General features: G+C 41.7%; 1 protein-coding gene across 1 annotated transcript in view; it reads right to left on the bottom strand.

The window, feature by feature from the left end:
• Positions 1 to 20,670, bottom strand: part of TIAM2 (TIAM Rac1 associated GEF 2) — a 134,524-nt gene extending 113,854 nt beyond the window's left edge. The window contains exon 1 of the mRNA XM_057406274.1: positions 20,545 to 20,670. The gene's annotated coding sequence lies outside the window, so the exon portion shown is untranslated. The remainder of the gene's footprint in view (positions 1 to 20,544) is intronic.
• Between the last annotated feature and the right edge of the window lie 1,885 nt (positions 20,671 to 22,555).

The raw sequence follows: 22,555 nt of genomic DNA, 5'->3' as shown, positions 1-22,555 counted from the left end.
CAGCATGTTCATCAGGGAGCAGCACTCAATATTAAATCCAGGGCCCCTTCAAACCTAGCCAGATGGATAAGAATAGGTCATATTTTTAATGGAGCTTGAGAAGACCATTCAGAAGAGATGAAAGGACAGTGGACAAAAAAAATACATGTTTGATTCTACCTCAGTCTTTCAAGATAGCGATCAGACAGAGGGTTAGTTTTGTACAGGATATAAAGGGGGGAATCATGCTCCACACTCCTACAGACTACACGCTCTTATCACTGTAACTGCTCTGCTGTTACAATGATAGTCTCAGTGTCCAGAACTAGTTAAAAAACAAATGACTGCTGGGAATGACAAGTCTGTCAAGACATTAGGCTGCTGTGAAGCCAAGTGCACTTAAAAACAGTCCATGCCACAACTCTTACAGGAATCCAGTTCTGTCCTATAACAAGATATGGCAGATCATATGTTTGCTGTAAGACACAAAATACTGGTAAAGGGCTTTCTAGGCTTCCTAACAGATGCTCTAACCTCTAAAAGCTTGGCAGGATGGTGAAATCGTGTTGCTGTGCTCCCCTGGTAGGTGCACACTCTGCGCTGGGGTGCGGGCATGCTGGATTCTGCAGCTCCTGGACCCCTCAATGGGGAATGTCCAAGTGGCAAAGCCTGCATCTGCAATGTGCCAAGAGGGAAGGCCACTGTGGTAAACAGGCAGCTAGGGATCAGAGGGTGAAGAAGCAGATGGCCACAGGACTACCTAGTGCACCACAGCAACATTCTGCCACCACCATCCCACATGTACCAGGGGTTCATGAGCATGACTGTGCAAAGATGGCAGGTCCTGGTCTTTCTTGCAAGCCGTAAATTCATTACACAGCTCTAGCCCTCTAAAGTTATAGATAACACATTAGAAAACACTAACAAGATCAGGCCCCTAGGGTGAGATTAGGCTCCACCTATGCCTTAGAGGATACCAGGCCCATCCAAAATCACCCCCAAGAAGTTATCTAAAGACTTAGGTAATCAATTTGGTCCGCTGCTCAGTGTCCTTTGCCCCCAGTTATTCATCACTGCCCTGCCTAATTCACCATAAAGGAATTCCTGAGGAACTGCCCTGCCGTCAGGAAGGCTCTGTTTATTCAAAGGCAAGACCAAAAACCACCAATAATTGAATGATTTCACTTGGCACAGACTGCTTAATTTAAGCAGATTTCTTTAGCAGAGCAACAGCTTTGAGGTGGAAAAAATTAAAACATTAAAAAAAAAAAAAGGAAAGAAAAAGAGGCCATGTGCCCTAAGTGCTATGCTTTGCTGTGGACCCTTCAGCATTCCTGCAGAAAGCACATGCTGCAGCAAGAAGAACCACTGCAAGTTCAGGGCTTCTGGTCCCCATTGGCTTTATACTTTATATCACATTTCTGGAGTGCTGGGTGTGACCAGTGGAGAAACTGGTTCCTGTCCATAACTTTTGATTAACTTATGCTATTGTCCCTTACTTTTACATTTTAAGATAGGGCCGTTCCTGTCACAAAATGTCTGAACCACATTGGCCAATACTGGCAAAATACAAATTATTAAAACAACAAATGCATTAGCACTCATATATAGTCTTTTTAATAGCAGTATAATATTATTTTCCTTCCTCAACACTTTCTACCCCATTTTATATGCGCTGCAAGCAGCCACTCTACACATCAGAAATACCAGCCACTATAAGGCAAACAAGCTGTTTATGTTTGCAAATGGTATTAGGACTCGATATTTGCAGAGCTGTGATATAATGCATTAGAAAGAGCTTTCATTGCTTTATTTAGGTAATTTCTGTTTAACCTTTTCATTTCCTATCCCCCTCAGAAATTCAGAAAACAAAAGTGATGCGCTAAAGCTATAGCAGAGACTCGGAAAGAAAGGTGCACATTTAAAGTATTTCAACTCTAACCCAGTGATTACAGTACAAACCTAGCATTTCATTTCCCAAAACATAGCACAGGACAATACAGGATTAAAACTAAATAGGAGGACATTTGATAGAAAGCTAGAGGAAAATTGGAAGTGTACCCCACAAGTTCTGCAGCATAATAATCTCTCTGCGATAATACCTCCCCTTTCTTGCAAAGTCACATGAAAACATAGGTTGCATAGACACAAATAGATACTCCTACCACAGCCACTTGGCTGTATTATATCACCAAGTTTAGCATTTGTCACTAGTCACATCTCTAAAAAAGCGTCACTGTGGGAGTCCTTTTCAAGAAACCCTTCTGCAGCATGTTGTTCCTGGCCTGTACCACATACTTAGTGTCAGAAAAGCAAAATAATAATTTCCAAATTATTTGTATGAAAGCTTCACACTCTATCAATTAAAGCAGGAAATGGGATGTTAAAGAAAAAGCTCACACCTAGATTTTTCCATAAAACCTTTGCTATTAATATACCCAGATTCACTCCATGCTGTGTTTATGATTAGAAGCCCTTGCGGAAACATCAGCTGGTTAATAATCATCTACATCTGTCACAGTATCCCATTTATGCCTCAGCCTACATCCTTCCATTGTTTTATTACCTACCTTTGATAAATGATTGTCAGAATTATTTCCTCTCTGTTTGCAGGAATAACCTGAAGATGAAAGGCAAGAAAATAAAACCCAAAAAGGTGGCGCTGACTTGGAGTATAATTGGGATGGCACATAAAGAAGATTCTTAAAGGTCTCGTGCATTGTTCTGCCAGTAAAACAGAGTGTTCATTAACTAGGTTAATGACTATCCCCCAAGTTCTGAAGGGTCTGACTGACCAGCCCCAGGTGATCTGCCCTTTCTCAGGGTTCATCCCAGCAGCAAAACCCCGTGACCCCAGCAGCTGAGGGCACAGATGATTCACTTGGGAGCCACCAGTGCTGTTGGCCACTGCCCCAGGGCTGGCAGGAGGCCAAGGCAGCAGGTCTCTGCCGGACCCCTAATCAAGCCCCTGTCCTGGGGATATTTATATATAACCCATGATAACACAGCTACCTAGCCTGCAAGAGGAACCAAGCCCAGAAACCCCTGCAGATGTCTGTCAGGTAAATGCACAGCTTGTTCAGTACTGTCATGACCAGTGACATCAAAACCTCTGTTCTGTTGGATTCTTAACTGGGAAAAAAGCTAGAGATCTCAGTGGTTCCACAGACTGAAATAAATTGGTGGGACAAAAATGCAGTCTATCACTTTCACAAGAAAAAAGGGAGAGAAAAGGACATTTTGCAGGTAACAGAGACCCACAACCACATCTATAGCTAGGGCAGTTTCCAGACTGATTTGCCCCATTTTACAATCTGTTTTCTTATTTAAAATGAAGCACGTGACCAATTTCCCCCAGAGGTAACACAACATCATCTGATCACTCAGGAGCCTGGGGGCTGTCCTGGCGGATTGAGGAAAGCCCAAGCAGTCTGAGGGGGGGTATGTAAGCACAAGGCTACACAGCTTCTTTGTGAAGTCTTTGCAAGGACAAAACCGGCTCATGTCTCATGCTCCCTGCCTTAAAGGAGATTTGGTTCCCCTTCCTTTGATGCCCTCAAGAGGGAAGCATCTAAGATGGTTTGGGTTGATGGGTAACATTATCACAAAATGCTATAAGAGAACAACTAGCACTATTGAAATTTAATGAATGGTGATGGTAATGGAGGTAACATTGCCAGTGTCAGATGTCAAACAGTCAGATTGCAGAGTTAACCAGAGGCAAAACACGTTTCCAGCTGCCAGGTGAGAAGCAGAAGAAAGAAGGTTCTTAAGTACATATAACGGGTGTCTAACGGTGATCAGCAATCTACTAGAAACTTGCTGCTGAGATTATTCAACTGATCCACTAAAAAGTCACTAAGAACAAGCAAACATTGCTGAAAGCAGTGTTTCAGGATGCTTGTCAGGCTAGCTTTTGATGATGCCTGCTGCATATTAGTGCTTTTGGGTGCATCAAATGCCTTAAAAGAAAACAATTACAGTGTGCAGAGTATTATCTGAGCCTTCATTTGTGAGGAAGACAAACACTGGTTCCACTGAAACCACCTCATGTTTTGGTTTGCCATTGAAAAAGGCAGTTAATTTTTCCAAAGTGCTTTAATTAATCAAGCCTTAAACACAAACATTTGACCAAGGGAGAATAAAACATTAAAACAAAACAGCATTGTTTTGTATGGTGTGGAACAGGAGATATATTTGTGATTTATACATGAAAGAAAACAGTTGTTCAGTGTTAGGGGGGTGGAAATTGCAATTTTCCATAGCCGGTGTGGGATGCAGCCCACCTAGCCTAGCTTCCTGCTGAGCAGTGAAGGCACTGGCATTTTCTAATCAAAGTGTATTAAGGACAGATAGTTCAACTTGACTCAGAGCTCTGCGCCATAAGTGGGAGTAGAAGAACACGCTGCCTGAAGCTTTTTTGTAGGTAGGCAGACAGGGCAACAGTACCTTGCTCCTTGCCTGCAAACAAAAGCACTCACCAAAACAAAAACCTCTGCCAGCATACCTGAGAAAGAGAGGAAGGACTGAGGAGTAGCCAGAGCAGATGGAATAAAAGAAGAGAGCAGCATATGACAGTCTGGCCCTTGGACTCAGCAGAGCATAAGTGGATGGTCAGCTGCACCTTAAGACCTTGGTGGCACTGAGCCCTGTAATTCACAAAGATCTTGCCTGCTGCCCACACCCTCATGGACCACACAGTCACACTCTGGCTGTTACATGTTCACTTCTGGCTACTTGCGAGTTCGTGACAGCATCATTGCCAGTAAGAATAAAACTGTACACTCCCCAGCTTAATTAAGTGCATACAAATGTTCAATTCCAAGTTTCATCAAAATGTTGACGTTTCTAAAAAAATATCTCATATCTTTCCCCATCTCCTCTCTGCTCCACACTTGAACTCTGAGCAGCCTCGCAGTAGCAGAAGCACAGGAGCCCCAGCCCAGTCCAACACTGGGCACAGGCACCTGCACAAGCAAGCCACTGGCAGAGCAGAGCACGGCCACCAGCTGAACACCAGGTACGACCACGTCCATTTTTATACAAACATCCAAACCCAAGAGCTGGCTTTCAGAAAGGAAAGCAGAAGCTGTCACCAGGACTGCTCCTCTGCACCCCACTAAACCCCCAGCACTTTGTCACCTTGCAGGTGACCCAGCAGCCCACCCTGGCTTCTCTCAAAGCTGCACAAAACTGTCCTGGGAGCTGCCCTGGAAATAAACTAGTCCATATGAAAAACAAGAGCTGGAGACTTACTATATACACCAATCAAATATTGTGCACCACAACCACATCATTTAATAATCCTGGATCTTATGAGGTAAGGAAAGAGAGGCAGATACTGTCCTACAGCAGTTAAACAGATTGCTTTGATCAGTATTTCACAGAAGAAAATTATAAAGCAACAGCATCTATTCAGACTCGTGGTGTCCCTCTCAAGGTTTTCAAAATAATTCAGAAGAAACAACCAGTTCCTGCATGCCCAAGTACACAGCTGCAACAGGCAATGGAGACTGCCTTCCAACACAACTACTTCTGTACAAGGGAGTGAGAAAACATCAGGTACTACAGTGTCTACAGTGTCAACAACTACCTAAATTCTGGATTTAGATTAATTTCACTTTAATGAACCACGATTTGAGAAACCACAGTTAAAAAACACACACACAAAACAAAGACTTGCTCAGAAGACCACCAGGAAGGAGCTCCTGGGCTTCAAATACCAGTGATTTGCACCTCACATTTAGCTTCTCCAATGGCAAATTGAAAAGAATATTACTTAATCTATCTGGGAGGAGCTGTTAAGACTGTGATTAACAAGCAGGTCTAACAAGGCCAACCACATAACTGGACAAGACCATTTCTTTGTAAATACTGCAGGTAACCCCATCTCTATGAGCAGCATTAGCTCAGTAGACAAAACAGTCTGCAAATAAAAGACAGTTCATACTGTAATTCACACTGTGTTCACATTCATATTCTAATTCATCATAAATATCTCTACCATTAAGGGAGAGGTTTCCTCTTCTGAATCTGCTGCAAACGTATGAACCTCCTGGATCAGCTTCTTATCTCTGAGTTCTCACCACTTTTTGCAGGTTTACATTTGCTACCAATATGTGAACAAGCTGCTGTGGTCTGTAAAAACAACTCGTTGGGAAACATCTTGGAAATTTCCAAACATTTCTTACATAAATTAAAAAAAAAAAAAAAAAAAAAATACAAAAACTGTGTTAACTAAAGGCTTTGATAATACTGTACTGGTTAAGCCCTGTAAGAAGTACAGGGTGACAGACCACAAAAGCTTTTGCCTTTTTTATGCCATTTTTATGTCGTACGAAAATTAAAGCAGCTTCAAAACAAAAACCAAAACTTTTGTGTGCTTGCGTACCACCCCCGTCTCAAACAAATGTTCTGCAGCCCTTCACACATCAGAACAATGGCTCCCCAAGTGACGGAAACGGCACCATCCAAGAATCCCAGCAACACTAATACTGCAGCGTTTCCTGAAACCGCTACAAGCCATAAACAACCAAGGAGAAGTCAGCCTGAAATGCCATTTTGACTCCATCTGTGCAGCAACGGAACAGTGCACAAGAGCCAGCATTTGCTCCTGTTTGGGTACAGCACATGGCTCTGCCACACAGGCCAAACCTTGCCAAAGTGCTGCCTGGACACCCACTGCATGGCTCTTCTGCGCTGGGCACCTCCAGCAGTGAGCAGAGGGGAGTGGGATTAATCTCCTCTGATCCAAGACAGCTCTGTAAATTAACCAGTAATCCAAATTCCTGCTACAGTTAGTGGAATGACCCAGGCATTTCAGAGACTAATTCATCCTCTTTTAAATAAGTGCCAGAGAAAGCTGGGTGCTTGTATTAGCTGGTCTCTTCTGAGTAATCTTGCAGCAAGAACATATGCATGCATCCTCTCTTGCTATGAAAATACAAGATATAACCTACTCCATGAGGTGGTTTCAGTTTTGTTGAGTTTGGTTTGTTGTTTTGTGTTGTGTTTTTTTTTTCCCCAGTAACATACTCATCAACACTTTCAACTGCTACTTTTCCTGGAAATGAGCCTTTCCTCTTTTGTGACAAGTTGCACATCTTGCAGTAACTGAAAAAGGAGAGCACCAGATAAGGGTATCCTGTCTGCCCTGAAATAATTCTCCTGCTCCCTTTTCCAAGAAGATAATAAACATCTGTGCATAGGGACATTACTAGATGAAAGCTACCTCTCTAACGAAAAACCTAATTAAAATCTCAAACAATTTCTAGGTAGAAGAATCCTCATGGATGTAGTCCAATGTAGCAATTCAGGTATGTTACAACCTGAGCAACAAGGGGGTGCCGTCGAGCTGCCCAAATTACTGGCAATATTTGCTTCTCATCTCATTGGCTTTTTGCTCACCAAGTAATTATAAAACACAAACTACACCATGCATTGATTCTCTCTTCCGTGCTTCCCAGATTCTTCTTCCAGCTATTTTTTCATCACCTCCTCTTCCCATCTCCCCTTACTTTCACATCAGCACCACAAATTTCATCTGCTGAACAATTCTCCATTCCCACTCCCACCCTTGCAGAAGTCCCCCTTCTTTGACACACGGCTGCTCCCACCACCCCACCTACTCCTCTATTCCCTACCTCCCATTCTGAACACAGCCCGAGAATGAGCACCCAAAACGCACCCAGTTATCCGCATGAGGTGACGTGACAGGTCGGGTTGTGACCCCTTGGTTCACCCAGAGCAGCTTTTTACTGCGAACACTAGGTTGAAGCTGGCTGCCTGGGAACATCAGTAGCAAGTGAGGCTGAGCTCCTGGCAGAGGAGAGCTCCTCCGCTGCACCACCCTGACTGTTACAACTACCTAGCTCTCCTCATGCTCTTATCTCACCACATCACTTGTCTGTTGCAACCTGGCCTTTAGGATACGGGTAACGTGTTCTACTACAGCTGCCTGCTACAAATCTCTCATAGGAAAATAACTAAGGACGTCTGTGCCTATGCCTGCGAGACAGCCAGATGGCCATGCTGTCATCCTGTGGGCTTATGTGGGCTTTCTCCCACTCACATCCTTGGATTTCAAGTTCCTCTGCCCCCCCTGACTAGCAGGAGCATCAGCTTCTATTATATTTAGTCCGTCTGTGCAATGGCATCAAAACTAGCTTTGAGTAATGTTTGAATAATTTTTGCTTCCACTGTAACAGTTTACTAAAGAAACAAAATGAAGCAGTGAATATGAGCGATATATTATGCAGAGACAGCTCTGAAGCTCTAAAATCAGACAATAAACCAAGATCAGCTTTCCCCTGTAATATAAAGTTATTGGTAGATAGCTGCCTCTCAGGCTAAATGCACCATAACACCCGAGTTGCTGAGTTTTTGTTGCCCTGAAAACAGAAAAGGCAAGCACAAATGTGTCCTAACCACCAGCCAAGAAGAGCAGAGGGCCTCCAGAACTGAACCATCACACAACTGTGGCATACAGGAGTGCAGAGCAAGGTGCTGCCTGCGCCCCTTGCACCAGACCTTTCCCCGACTGCTTCAAAGTCTTGAACCTGGGAGAAGGTCACCGTCAGGCCCTTTTGTAAGGGCATTAAGAATGGCTCAGCCCAGACAATTGTTCATGTGTTTTCGTACCCACCTTCAAGGGCAGGATATCTTCCCAGCAGCTCAGCCCCTCCAATAGGCTCTCCAGTGGGTGTCAGGTCACAAAAGGGAAACCCTGGGAGGGACCCCCTTTCCTGCAGCAGCTCTAACAGCTCCTGGCTGCTATCTGGTGACCCAGGCAGACCCCAGCACCGATTACAGCTGCCAACAGCAGCCCCAGCAAAGACCACACTGCTCCCTGACACACCCGATACTGCACAGCCAGTCTCCAAATGCTCTACTATCTTACCAAAAATGCCTGAATGCATTTTGATGCAGGAACTCTACATCAGCACAAGGCCCAAAAGCCCTCTCAAAAGTGCAAGGAAGGATATTTGACCTGTAGAAGCCAAGCACAGAAACACAAGCCCCACCACCCAATTAAACAGATAAATGCATCATAACATTTTGTAATTATATCCATCTACCATTTTCCTTTCTCCTGCTAGAAATATCCCAACTGTGTATTTGCTGAATTACACCAATAAACTTCTCTGAACATGTGACACGTTCTTGATCAAAACCAACAGCTCCATCCCGTGTCTTTCACACCGGTGCAACTGGGAACCAAAATGAAGTCCACGTTATAACACTTGGCTGAAAAGCATGCCCTATAAGTTAGTCACAGAATGACAAGCCTGGAGAGTAGCTGTCGTGGTTTAAACCCAGCCAGACAGCTCGTTCACTCTGGGGCTGAGGCACACCAGGTCGACTAAGGAGGGGTGAACTAAGGAGAGGGTGGATACTGTCCTGGTCAAAACACAACGCTGCACCAGCTACCAAGGAGAAAAATTGACTGCTACTGCTAAACCCAGGGCAGTATCCCAAACAATTTCCTTAAATAAATGGAAATTAATTTACATTTCCTTTCCTCATTCAAATCATCATTTTTGTGTTGTTGGTTTTATTTTTTCTTTTAGTACTTTTTCTTTTATTTTCAGGTATGCCTGAAGTAGGAATGACACTACAACTACAAAGACACAGGCACAAAATGAGTCAGCAATATTTTAAAGAAAAATAAAATATTGATTTTTTTAAAATTATTAAAGATGATAATTAGTTCATCAATAGTGTTGGAACTTTTAGAGAACTGCTTTGTTCAGTTATGTAAAAGAAAGACATAGGCAATTTGAAGAAATGAAAAAGCAAGGACAAACCTAATTAGAAAAGAACAAAATATGGAACACATAATATTCTTCCAGTATATAAAAGTCTGTTATCGCTTGATTTGGGATCAGCTGTTGGTCAGCCTCATCAAAAATAGATGAGAAATAAAATAGCTTGATTTTCAGCAGTGAAACCTTTGTATAGATGTCAGCGAAAGCTTTCTAAGTATAAGGACATCTAAGATCAAGCTACTTTAGAAAGGGTACATATACAGACAAATGAGTAAAAGAGGCAACATGGCAGGGAAATGACGTATTATCCCTTACAATGGTGCTAAAAGCCTCTAGCAACTGACTGCGCCAACAAGAAACAAAAAGTGATTGTTGCAAGTGTCAGCAGGTTGGATCCATTTTTCACAGAAATAGGCAAAAGCAATCATTTCCAAATAAATAACGCACAGCTTACAAGTAATGTCTTTGAAACTCTGTAATACTGTATTCACTTTAAAATAGCCTGTTCAGATTTAGACTGCATTTGGGGGAAAATCACAGTATAAATTTTCCATACACTCCTTGCATAAGTGTTTGGAAAGAAATATCCACTAGCTGACAGCACAGTTCTGCTTTTTTTTTTTTCTCTAATGAAAACTGATCTTCATGACAAAGTCAGTTTTCTGTATGACAGATTATTTTGTTACTTTTTAGCCAAAAACTAAGCTACCACTTCACTCTAACACTTGCTCTTTTCTTTCCACAGTCTAGACAGAAGACTGTAACTACAGTGATTCTGTAGTTACACAGATCTCCAAATCCTTTCAGTTATAAAACCTGGGGTTTAAAATTTTAAAACATTTTAACTAATGATGTGATTCTGACCAGGACTGTCAATAAATGTGTTTGCTGCAGGAGCAACACTCAGAAACACAATCAGAGATTGCCATCTCTGTCCCAGTAGGAAAATCTTCCTCAAGTTACCAAGGGCAGGGGGAGAAAGGAAAAAAAACAGTGGATGAATGCTGACCCAGGTCTCATTGAAGGTAAAATCCCCACAGTGTTCAATGATGCCAAGACCTTGATAGGGAAATTACTACAGTTTTCCACTATCATAACTACCTAAAAAAAATCAGGCTGTTTATTGCTGGTACCACCTGCTACTGCCTGGCAAAGCATGTTCAAACCATATACAAGGCATCATAATGAGCCGGGTTTTCATTTTCAAATCGTGAAGTGCTGTGTTGAAGAGGCAAAATTATCCCCACTTGAGGGCAGGGGAGTGGAAGGGGGAAGACAGGGAAAGATGGACACATGGACAAGAGGGCTTCTCTCAGCAGAATGGTAGCCAAGGGATGGATGGGGCTCAGCTACCCCAAGCTCTGTTGTTGCATCTTTTCTTGCAGGCTGCACACTTAATGCAGCAAGAAAGGATTTCATGTTGTACATTGTTTGTCAAAACACATGCAGAAAAGCAGCAGCTGGTAAAGCACCATATATTGCTTATTGCATCGCATTCTGCTGGAATCTGGAAGAGGATGTGGTGGGTCAGGCTCACAAGTCCACTTATCAGAACCAGTCTCCATCAGTGACCAGCAGCAGCAGAGTCAAAACAAGGTTTGGGGGGAATTACAAAATTCAGTAACCATGAAGCAGTCTACCACAGATTGAGGCCTATTACCTTTTATTTAAAACAAAAATATGTGAACTAATGTTCCTTTAAAAGGAAAGAAAAAAAAAAAAAAAATCAGTCACGTAACCTGTATTATTCAGGAAATCAAACTGGATGATCACAGTGACCACCTCTGGCCTTGCAATACATTAATTTTAAAAAATTATCAAAAGTCAATTTCACTCTCTGTGTTTTATCCCATGAAGTCCAAAGAGCTTAGGAAATTACCCTTCATCTCCTGGATTTTACTATAAATCTTCCTTTATTGATTCTACAAAAGCTTTGGAAATCAAATATCTTTTCATTCTGTGAATAATCAAAACTTTGTTCAACACTATGGCTTTTATTCCAACACACATAAATAGCTCCTTGACTTGCACAAAACCTGAAACCACTTTAATCAATCAGCTATATATAGTCTGGATAAATACTGATGTTGAGGTTCTGGGTATACAGCCAATCCTGTGCTATTTGCTAATACTTTGATCTAAATTCACATTATTTTAAGAAGAAATGAAAAATAATCTGGGGGGAACAAAGACCACAGTAAAGAAATTTGAGCCTGTTAAAGCTAGAGGATATGCACATTAGCTAAAAATTCAACTAGTTCCAAAAGCATTTCAAAAGACAGAAATACATTTAGACTTAACACAAAATGAGAACACAAATATCCATAAATTTGTTATTTTGTTACTCCCACAGGAATTCACTCTCAATTTTCCAGAAACCTACCACTATATTAAGTATTTTTAATAGCATTAGTAGACAGCACTACAGTCTTAATGTGTGTGTACATAACATACTGCTCCATTTTCTATGGCAGCGTTATAGCACAGGTGATTTATATCTGTGTAACAGAAAGAGCTATTCTGTATAAATATCACAGGAAATGACACACAGGAAATAAACCAACACAGACATCTTACAACCATTTCCTAAGCTCTAGTGCAGCAATCTGCTGAGCTCCTGAAACAACCCAGATGCTGCTGACGCAAGGAATGAACAAGCACTAAAAAGGCTTTCCTCTCCCAGCACGGTTTCTGGGTCCTGAGAGGATAAAAGGATGAACAAGGCAACAAGTTATGGCACAGTTAGTTATTTGCCACCTGGAAATATGCTTTATTGGGTATTAACTTTTCAGGACTGCCATGGTTCATCTGCAGTGGCTATGGACAGATGGGGGGACCTGTAGCAGCTGTGAAAACAAGAAAGGTGAAGATCAATGTGCGGTGAATGCTCAAGTAATGGCTGGGGAAAAGAAGGCCACATGGAAAAAAGTTGCAGTAAGCCTCATGCCAGAGCTTTCTCATCTTCTCATCTGTCTCCCTCATGAAAGGGGGCTTATAAGAAAGATGGGAATAGACTTTTTAGTAGGGCCTGTAGCAACGGACAAAGGATAATGGTTTTAAACTAAAGAACGCTAAATTCAGACTAGATACAGGGAAGGAATTTCTTACAACAAGGGTGGCAAAACACCGGAACAGGTTGCCCAGAAATATGGTAGATGCCCCATCCCTTGAAACATTCAAGATCAGCTCAGACATGGTTCTGAGCAACACGATCTAGTTGAAGATGTCTCTGTTCATTGCAGGGGGCTTGGACAAGATGTCCTTTCCCTTCCAACGCAAACCACTCTGTGAACTACCCCCACATCCATTCAGATAGCACCATGTTAGCATGTGTTACTCTGCTCTAATGTTCAAAAGCATCCACTCACTTCCCACAAGCTCCCCACTGCATTAGGTAGTAGACAGAGGAAAAAAAAAAAAAAATCGGCCCCTGCCCTCGAGAACACTTAATTCAGGTTACAGCAAGATACCAAGAGCTATAAAGAGGAGACTGCTTTTCAGTTGGGTTTGCCAGCATGCAACAGAAGACATGTCCTGGAAGCCAGATGAACACAATAACACTTTAACATGGATTTTATTAAGAAATGCTAGGACATAGCTCATAAAGGTTTAACTGAATGCACAGTAAAGAGAACTGCTTTTCATCTAAGTAAGTTTTACCAGTTAAAAATAGCCAGAAGATGGAGAAATAGCTCAGCCTACTATCTCACTACTGCTCAATATTCTATTCCCACTCACCCTTCATACAGCCTTTTAATAGAAATTAAAATAAATGAAAGCCACATATGCAGATACATATACAATACATTTAAACAAATGCATCTGACATTAGTGTCCTAGGCTAAGAATCAGTATAAGAATTCTTTATACTATTATTTTATAGAAAAAAAAGCAGAAGTATTCTATATGAATTCACATACGGAGGTCTAAGCATGCAGATTACACTGGCACACACTTTAAATGTAATTATTTCTTCCCATTTTTTCTTACCCACTAGAAGAATTAAGTGGGGTTCTTTCAAGATAGCAATCAGGAGAACATCCATGTAATTCCATTACACTTGTTTGGGTTTTTTTCTGAAACAGAAGTCCTTTCCTCAAAACATTTCATGTGCAATTTTACCATTATGTACCCGTAGCTGGTGAAATATCTAAAGCACATCAGTTAAGCAGCAAAGAAATACATGACTAGTTTTACTACTGTATAGCGTCAAAGTCAAAAGATACTGTTAATTCTTTTCCTAAGCAGAAGTCAGTCTGCCAGTCAAAATGCCCTTTCCTGTAGAAAAAAGAACGAAGTTTTGAGAAAACCAGTACAAAATTTGCTGTAATTAGGTGAAACTTCCCACTGTAAAGTATAATTTTCTTCAGGTAACTGAAAACCAGGGAATCATAAAATACACACATGCTGTGTAAACACACAAACCATATTAAAAACACCATTGTCCCAGTAAAGCTGATGGCAAACTTCCTACTAACTTCAATAGCAACAGGATTTCATCCATTGTGCCAACTCATCAAGCAGAAAAGAGTAAAGAAAAAACTTTGCAACCTAAAACTAAACCAACAAATAATCACCACTTCTGATGCCTTCAATCTTCCAGGCAACTTCTGCCCCTCCCTCTGATGTGACAACAAGCTGATGGTTCAATGCTTAGGTAGTTGATTTACTGGCCCATGTGATACAGATTTGGAACATGCCTGGCCCCTTCCACCGTTTCATGCCCAGCAAAACAGAACACAGCAGCTCTTACATCAGTCGCATTTTAATAGTGCAAGAAGGGATCCGCAACATTAAACCTCAGTTTTGCAGTGACTCAATCCAGAGCACTGCGCTTCCTAAAACTAGGGGTTTCTTTTGGTTTTGTTTTTTTAAGGCTAGAGGGAAGTTCCTCAGCAATCAGTGTGCAAGATCCCTTATCGCCTTATCAGCAATGCAGGAAAGTGGGTGGCACCATTTGTTTTCCATTCAAATTCCACTAGGGTCCCAAATGAAAGGGAGTTCTGCAATTATATTGTCACCTCTTCAAATACACTGCACAAACTTCAAAGGAAGAACATTTCTGGAAAACAACTGGCTTAGTAGGCCCAAAGGGAGAAATATACCTAAAGGCCAAATGTCTTTCATAAGATACTGGACTCTAACAGCAGCTGTTACTCATGCACAAACTACCCACTTCTGGGCAACATAAACAGCAAATGTATCAGCATATGAAAAGCAGAGCTTTCTTGCACGACCTTAATGAATGAGCCGAGGAGCTGTAGCTACATTTACCAGCCCAGCTACCTGAAAACTAAGTCCTGCAGCTTCCACCAGATCAGTGTTGCTACAGGGTAGTGCTTATAAAACCCCCAAATTTAGCATACCTAATTTGTTTGTTTGCTTTTTAATTTTGTGTATCAATCCTTATATTCTGAATCCCAACAAGAGGCTAGACAGAACAGTAATAAAATTTCAGGTCACATATAAGCATACTACATGGACCACGCACTAAGTTTGCTTGTAACAGCAAATATAAAGAGGCAACATTTTCTTAAATGCTGTCTTTTAGAGAGAAAACATACACCACAAATTTCTTTTCAATACTGCCCACAATGCTTTTAAAAGACATCAAAGGTTGTGCAAGACATGAGCATGTGAACAAGAAACACTGACTCTCTTTTGAAGTGGGGACACTCAATATCCATTATTTTCTTTTCTGGATCTTCTATTTCCAATATCGTTTTACTGTCCTATTTGACATTATCCTTTATTAGACAGCCATCGGTTTTGAAATATGTAACATACATTTTAAGGGATTAGTTCTATACACAAGACTGTAGGGAACATGTGATGAACATAATTTTAAGAAGAAAAACATAACCAAAGGCAGACTTTTCTGACATATCAGAATAGAAGATAATATATCAGTACATCACACTGTAAGGTTTCACAAGACACTGGAAAGAGAGAGCAGAAATGAGAGCTCATCCTTACCAGAAGGAATACATCTCTGAGCAGACAAAAAGCAGCAGCTGTTGGTACCTCCAGCAGGGATTTCCAGAGCAAAATGTCCATTTCATGACAGTGATAAGGCTCAGGTGGGAGAACAATGATCTACCTCGACTGACAGTGAGCTCAGCTAAAATGCCTCTTGGAGAAATAGAAACACAAATACTCCTTGTGCTGCTGTGTTCACACATAGAATACCACTGTTTATGTTCAAGGCCTGGATATATCAATCGGGAAAAACCTGGGGTGATGCTCAAGGCATATCAGCTACGCCACTTACACGTACCAAAACCCTGCCACCTTATGTTACAGCGAAGGAGGATAAGCTCTCCAGCATGATGGATGAGATACATCTTGCTGACCACAGAGCAATAGCAGGCACACAGGTAGTTATCGTAGTGGGGCTGCAGGTCAGCTCCCTGTGCTTCCCCAGGAAGTTGCATTCCCCTTCCCATAACACACCCCAACATCTCCATAAGGGAAAGGTGCCACTTCGCTCCTTTCACCCCAGCATCTTCCCACCAGTCCCAGCTTACGGAAGTGTCAAACTGAATATATGTAACAGGGAGAGCAGCCCTATTGCTGGAGGGTAACATCATTAAACTTTGTCAGGCGTTTGCCTAACTTTTTGGTGTCACCTTTACTAAGGCTGATGATCCTTGCTACCTGCATAGTAGAGTTGTCAGGCAGTGGAGGATGAAGCTGTGCAGAGAACACCAAGGCAACGGGGAAATTAATGTATAAATAGAAAATAAGGGTAGACAATAACTACAGCTAGCCAGCTTTGGAGATAGAAATATTACCTCAACTACAAACATTTAGGATCTTATATATTCCTTCTAAAATTTCACTGCAAAAAATGCATACACCAGATTGACTTTTTAGGAAATCAGTTACTCAGCTGTATTGAATTTATCCACCTTTGCCTGTCAGTAAGAAATTGTTTCCTGAATACAGAGCTTTAACAGCAGGCTACAAGGTTTCCCTCAGCAGACCAATATTTTCTTCTTCCTCGCACTTCTCCTCCTGTACACTGCGCCTGAACATCAGCCACAGGGGCTTGTCCAAAGAGCTACAAAACTTCCTTCTGCCATCTCCCTATCTTGTTTCACATGAAGTTTGAATGTACACTGTACTAACCTTACATGTTCCTGAGAGAGTTTTTAAGTCTGCTCTGTTCCATGGTTTATGTGAAGGCACTGGTGAGTATTCTCCTCATGTTTGATTGGCTTCCTGATCATTCTATCACAAATGCATTTCTACACACACACACGGAGTGTTTCTACACACACACCCCGGGCCCAGGTCTACAAATTTGTGGCATTTTCTCATGCGATCAACCACATGAGTAAGACTTTCACTTGAAAAGGACAAAGAACCAAACCTTGTTTTTAATTACTTTAACCTAAGAACAATTTGTTACATGAGTTTACAGATGGAGTTATGACCATATCTTAATTAAACATCTGAGTCCACAGTCTTACTGCATATGCCAGCAATGTCTGAGCCATAATTAAACAGCTATTAAAGTAAGCACACAGTGACCTACTTAATTATGCATCAGCAATGCTTCAGAAGAGGCTCCTCTGAAAAATTAGGTGTCCATCTTCCTCAGGCTATACCACCACTGAAGATCCCACGTGAACACATACCAGTAAGTACTTCACTCTTACTACCTTCAGCGTGTTCGTATCTCATGCTAACCAGCTCTCTTTCTAACTCAGGCTTTCTAAAGCTCACACATGCACAACAAGTCATTCGTCAGAGCAGCCTTAGAGTCAGTGTAATACGGGTGTCCGTGCTTGTGTCCTCTGAGTGGTGCCCAGAGGCAGAGCAACACTTTGAAGCCTATGTGCAATGGGCAGCAAGCAGGTTCTTCGGCTGCACAAACCAGGAGCCCTCAGAACCAGATCCCACCACCCTGCAAAGGGAATGGTCTATGTGCCTTTGTCCTGTGGGAACTCCAGCAGCAAGAAAGAGCTTGCTCCTGCATAGCCCAAGGAAACATACCTTGACAGGTACCTTCTTATTGCCCAGCGCACATTGTCCCTTTCCAAGCACACTCTAGGCTGGTAAATTAGCACAGGGTCAGCAGGATATTAATGCCTTCTTCATGAGATTAAGTTTTAAAGCACCTCTATCTCCAGCACATACTTTATTGGAATACTTGAGGAAGTTCAAGCGGTTATTAACAATAACACAGTCTGCACACCTCTGCCTGTACAGGCTATCTGCTTTAACAAAATTCAGCTGCAACATAAATGCAGGAACAACCAAACTTGTTTCTGTGATTCTCTGAGTAATTTCAGGTTGTAAAACTGAACAGATGGCACTTGTGAGCTTTAGTCAATATCTTGGACTTTTTAATTAGATTCTTGTTCAAGTCAGTCTGCTGGTCTATAGCAGGAGACCCCAGGTTTCAAAGCAACCTTAGGAATCCCATTGCTCTGCCTGCTAGAAACCACTACATCAGAGAACTGCTGCAGGCCCAGCTCCTGCTGTGTTCACCCCAGGAACTGGTCAGCAGGTAATTAAAAGAGCAGAATTAAAGGGATAGCCCAAAAACACAGCTACGCCTTAGCCAAAATGCAAATTAATGCTTTAATGCACTGTACTGCTTTATAATTTTAGGATGCTCTCGGTATGTTTATCATTAGGAATCTGCATACTGTAATTATGTCTTCCATGTCTTCGCATAGTTCTCAAATTCACCTTCTTCCACTGACAAACTCGCACTCGGTTTTCACTGCTTTTTGGAAAGCTGCATGTGATCACAAGCAAAATGAAACAAAACATACTGGCTGCTGAAAAGCTGAACAACTTGCAAGGCAACACACTGTGCATCTATCCCAGTGCACCGAAACGTGGTGAAAACCACCAGCACGCTCTGACAGTTGTAGGACATAATGCTCCAACAGACATTAGTCTCATTATACTTTAGAATCAAGTCCAATACTTCCTTTCCCCAGTACAGATCAAACAAAACCAAAACCCAAGCCCCCACCAGATTGAATAACATGACAAATTACAACTTTTTATGAGTGCTGCACTATCTAAAATCTCAGTGACACTTTTAACCTGAGGCAATAAAGCATGGCACAACACACTGGAACAGTAAGTCTAGTTGTATCAATCACAGTGGCACAGCATCACAGCTGTCCTTTTATCAAAATCAGTTACCAGTTGCTTCTTTTGGGGTGGGTTGTTTGTATTACTTAACCTTTTTGAGGAGGGAAAACTCAAAAACTCAGAAGAACTTCTAGACTGTTGTACTCATGTTCAACATAACACTGATGACTCCTGAAAATCCATTTTCATGTTATAATATATTCTGAATGTATAAGCTAGTATTAAAAATAACCTGTCTGTTTTAGAAATGAACAGGCTAAATACTCTGCTAACCAAACAGCAGCAAATACAGAGCTTGTGCATATTTGCTTCTGTGGCACTGGTGTCCTAAGTTCCTTTGAAATGGCGAAACTTTGAAGTCATTGCAAAATTAGCAATGCTCCATTATGTACCGATTTTGAGAGAGATGAGTGGGTTACAAAATAAACTAAATACATATTTTTTTAACTGTTTGAATATTATATAACAATCAGCTCTAACAGTCACCTGCCTGGTGTTCATCAGTCAGAAAAAACCTGCAGCTTGGAGAGTTCCCTTGTTTATTCAGCATCATCTTGCCCCAAAGCATTTTTGTCAGGCAAGAAGAGCAATCTTGTCCTAGCAAGGGATGAGACCAAATCCCTCTGAAACTGCAGCCCTCACCAGCGGATGTGCTTAAACTCCCGGGGAATGAGAATGAACTGGATGTGCTGAGGTCCAACCCTACTCCCTAGGACTTTGTGATGTGCAAAACTGCCCATAGGCCTAAACTTCCTAAAAGCTGGCTTTGTCAAGGTTGCCCAGTGGATTCCTGCTACAAAGCCCAAACACATATGAATTTTGTGTTAACTAGTAGCATACATGATGTAGCAGATAGTATAATAATGGCAAACAATGCTGAAGCAACTGAAAATAATGAAAAGTTGAATAAAAACTCTCATCACCCTTTTCTAAAGCATCATGATTAACCCTTTTTAAATCTCTAAACCAACCCTTTTATTTCACATGACAAAACTAAAGGGGGTGGAGGAAACCTGCCCTCCCATAAGCTCAGTTGCACCAGGTCTTTCAAGCACCCAACCAAAGTGTCTCTCTCTCATGTGCAATGCATAAAGAGTTGTGACTACAGCAGAAAAACATCTGATGATCACCAGAACAAAACTTTATCACTGCTCTGTCCTTCAGGGACAGTGAGACATCAGGAGTAGGGCATCTCTTTGCTGATAATTTTCTGTCTAATTCTGGAATGATACAGTCTACACAAGAAACTGCTGATCTCTTCCCCCTCCATTGACAGACAGGCATCTACCACATCACAGGACTCTTAATAGCTGGGCAGGAAAAAGCCTAAAGCCCTCCCTCTCCCTCCTTCAGCATAGAAAACTCCATCTATGCTATTTACAGATTTGGATGCTTGTCAGCCTGAAGTTTTGTAAATACAACCTATTTTGAAGTCAGAGGCATTAAAAGTTGGATGAATGCCTTAAGAGAAACAATTCAGATAGCCTACATTTCCCCAAGAGCTGGTGCTCGCTATTGGTTTACTCTAAAACTTCAAAGGCAACCAGCCAAAACGAAATGGTAAGACCCGGGGACTATGGCAAATTTTAAGCTGGATGTACCTGGACCTTGGTCTATAACGTTTCATAACCCAATTTATACATTCAGAAATAAACAAACCAAGAAAATAAAAACAAACCTTGCATGCTATTTGCTCTCTGCATGCCTTGTTTCCCTATGCATCCTGGGGTGGAAGCACAGAGGAAGGGTGGGATGTATTCTTAATGCTGTCCTTGCAGCTCCACGAACTGAAGAACTTTTTGCTGTAAGTCTCTGTTTTGGTAGCACTGGCAATCTGAAAAACAAAAACTGTTTTGTTAACAGGTATATCCCTAGATACATCAGAAGTAAGTTTCATTCTGAAACACTGCCAAGTAAATCATTAACCTCTCCCATGCAAAGGCAACAACTCACATGTGAAAAAAAGGGCATAGAAACATCTCTGCTCAATTCATATCTCAATTTACATGTTCTGTGAAGACAGCTCACAAGCAGCAGCTAAAAGCTTTCTGTACAGAAAGGAAAGCTGGAAACTGATAATGCAACACATTACAAACACGTGCTTCAAGAGGAGCTTTCATTAAGCTGGTTTATGGCTGTTTCCCAGGTTTCTATCTGGGAAACATATCAGCCAGGAAAGGCTGTTTGAAATAGGCCAGCACTATCACCGTCCCTTTTCTACAGTGGTGGCACTGACCATGAATGATCCCTGCACCACATGACTGCGATTCATGCAAGATAACCTTCAGGTCCATTCCCCCATATTTTCTTCTTTAAAGCTTCTTACATTCCAGGACTGGACAGACCATCAAAAGCCCAGGCAGGACCTCTACAAAATAGCTGCACCTCAGCTAAAAAGATCTCCCATGGAAGTTTTCTTGCACCAGCCGAGCCAGCCTCTGAAAAGCTGGTCACTGCTTTTGAACAAACTGATATGGACGAGACAGCTGCTTTTTTGCCCACATCACCTGAAAATGGTGAGACAGAAGACATAGCCACTCTTCCAGTTCAATGCAAATACACTGAAGATGGTGTCTAACTAAGCTCCCAAAAGCTGGCAAGGAGAACTTTGTGCTCTACAAAGTCTGTCATTCCCATGCTGCAAAGTGTCAGACTGTACAACAATATTTTCTGAGAGGTTTAAATTAGCACAGCTGATTTTCAGCAGCTTCTTCACGGCACACAGCACCTTGTCATAAAAATATCCTTATTTCTACAACAGTTAAGCTGACATACCACAGAATTAAAACCAACACAAGGATTTTATCGTACTCATGCTTCAAAAGGCACATCTTACTGAGAAGCCTGGTGATGGAGCCAACATACAGCAAAATTAAAATGTTATGTATGAGTACGTAAAATAGAAATTAGGGGTTACTCCTCCATCTAAAGCATACAAATAGGGCAACACAGTCTTAGAAGTTTTCTTTTTATAAGATTACTCAGTGGAATTAGAGCAAAATCCCAAACTGACTTCATCGAAAACAAAGGCTGTCCCATTAAAATAAAATTCAGACAAAACAGCAAATAATACAAGCTTACAAAAGGGACAAACTAACAATGGGCCAGCAAACTAAAAAAAAAGCAGTATCGGGCTGCAAGCTACACCCAAGAGGAAACATGAGTAATAAGGTGTAAGTAATTTTTTTTTTTTTTTTTCTCCAGTTGTTGCCATAAAACCACTTGTAAAGTTCCAAATACAAAAACAGAGACTCACTTTGCTGGTGGGGAAGGGTATGCATCTATCTATACAGAATATTTAGAGCACAGACCACCAAAACCCTCCTCATCATCACTGTGAGACACAGAGGCAGGTACTGCAGGGCTGCAAGTGCCGTGCCACAGTGCTGGCATTCAGAAAACACCATTGTGACCCATGTGTCACAGATCCCTTCTGTTTGCAAAGTTCACAGCACTGCTACCGTGCCTGACGTGGACTTTTTGTCATATTTACTTTTCCTACAGAATGGCACAGCATGGTTCCAATCCTCAAAGAGACAGCGCTTCCTTCACCATGGAACCCAGTTCCCAAACACCAGCAACTAAGACTCAAAAGACTTGGACAGTAGTTTGTTCCCACCCACATGACTGCAAAATCACTGAAGAATCCCTGAGAAGTGCCCTTTTTTTCCTCATGTTCCAGCTCAATG

The sequence above is a fragment of the Pezoporus wallicus genome, unplaced genomic scaffold (genome assembly GCF_028554395.1).
Source record: "Pezoporus wallicus isolate ANWC-B61680 ecotype Strahan unplaced genomic scaffold, APGP_CSIRO_Pwel_v1 contig_3817, whole genome shotgun sequence".
In the NCBI taxonomy this organism is placed as follows: domain Eukaryota; kingdom Metazoa; phylum Chordata; class Aves; order Psittaciformes; family Psittacidae; genus Pezoporus; species Pezoporus wallicus.
This window is presented reverse-complemented; position numbering and strand designations above follow the sequence as displayed.